This window comes from Anthonomus grandis, chromosome 9 (genome assembly GCF_022605725.1).
Source record: "Anthonomus grandis grandis chromosome 9, icAntGran1.3, whole genome shotgun sequence".
Taxonomy (NCBI): Eukaryota; Metazoa; Arthropoda; class Insecta; order Coleoptera; family Curculionidae; genus Anthonomus; species Anthonomus grandis.
In genome coordinates, this window is record NC_065554.1 from 25,589,462 (window position 1) to 25,591,178 (window position 1,717).

Below are 1,717 nucleotides of genomic sequence, written 5' to 3' on the forward strand. Positions count from 1 at the left end.
CATAAAGGACAAATAATATTTTTAAATCAAATATCAGAGTAGTTAGAAATATGCGATACGTAATAATGGCAAATTAAATACAATATAAAAAGTGTACCTAGTTTTATCCATATAAGGGATTCAATGTTTAGAATTCGCGACCCTTAGATGTTAAAAATGTTCCTTTTATAAGATGCTTTAAAAATCTTTTACAAATTAAACACGTAAGTGCCTAAATTTAAAAATTGACATTTCAAGATTAGCTTATAGAGCTATACAGAAATAAAACTTTTTCAATAATAAAAATATTAATGGAACTCTGGAGACAATTGTCACCTAAAACAACAACATTGCCTAAAAAAAAAAACAAAAAGAACCAAAAAGTAATTCAGAAAATCAGTGTTTCTCAAGTATACAAGCAACGGAGGCTTATCCTTTATAGTTCGCCAATTCCGTCAGCAGTTTCGGACAAAACTTGGACGTGACCAGACGCAATTGACCTGGATAAGCGACTCCCTTTTTCCCGAAGACTTTTCTTTTATTGAGGACCCTCGAGAAGGAATTCCGTGCTAAGTGAATTTGTTGTCGTATTAGAACCGGTGTTTGCTCAAGACCAAAAAAAAGAAACCCTATAATGTGGCTACAATTTATTTTTCTCAAAAATAAAACTACATTGAAACTATCGTAATTAACATCCCGATTGCATCATTACGACTGTCTTCAAGGGCTGCGGGGTAACAAGGACCGGAGCAGGACATGGACACACCCCTTCCAGTTTTTTCACCAAATCTTTGGCTCTGTGCAAGTAAATCGCATAAAGTAAGGGATATTTTGTGTAGAGGGCGTGTTTGGCGTTGAAGCAGCAGGTGTTTGGAGGTGCACTAGCGCATTTGGGAGGAAGACAAGCACTGCAAGTCTGAAATTAATAATGTAAAGGTGAAATGAAAATCTTGCAGCCTTCCTTTACTTATTTATTAAGCATGATTCAGTTTTTGAAAATTGCCGACATGTTTTCCGAAACAGGTTTTAATTGCAGGGTTGATTTCATGTCAAAAAAACCCTCTATTTATTATAATTCAGATTTAAATAAAAAAACAATAATAATTAATACAGGGTTTTTTAAGAATAAATCAATAGTATAACTGATACCAATTCTAAACGTTTTGCCTCCTGATGATGGACACCGCTGTATTCGAAACATGTCGGGAATCTTCAAAAACCGAATCATGTTTAATAAATAAATAGAAGGAAACTACAGGATTTTAATTTTACCTTAATCTACGATTCTACTGCAAGTATGAACTACGGATTTTATAATGTTTTAATGACTAATAATTTCAAGAAGACTTACCATGCATCCTACAATAACCAGAAATGCTAAAACAGCAGGCAGTTGCATTTTGTTGTCAAATAATATTAAACGAGTCTTACACAGCGATATTTAATTAATTAAAAGTTCCTACCTGGCGGGTTATTTTATACTAAATAAACTTCAGCGTCAAATTTCCGGTGGACGTGCTTAATTATTTAAACTTGAACTTGACCATTGTGTGTTTTATTTTTTAAATTAAATACGGGAACAGGAATTAAAAGTTATCGTAATCCGAGAATTTTTTGTATCTTTTTTAGGGAGACGAGTATGATTTCCTGATTTATTACGTAATCATAAAATTATAAACAAAAGGAAATTTTTTTTTTTTAACTAAAATTTTTATTTTTGCTTTATTAGGAGAACAAT

General features: G+C 32.2%; 1 long non-coding RNA gene across 1 annotated transcript; it reads right to left on the bottom strand.

The window, feature by feature from the left end:
• Nucleotides 1–611: 611 nt before the first annotated feature.
• LOC126740789 (uncharacterized) lies at nucleotides 612–1,438 on the bottom strand. The gene is made up of 2 exons (XR_007662000.1): nucleotides 1,331–1,438; nucleotides 612–895 (listed from the first exon to the last, which is right to left on the bottom strand). It is a non-coding gene; the product is annotated as an uncharacterized LOC126740789 (long non-coding RNA).
• Between the last annotated feature and the right edge of the window lie 279 nt (nucleotides 1,439–1,717).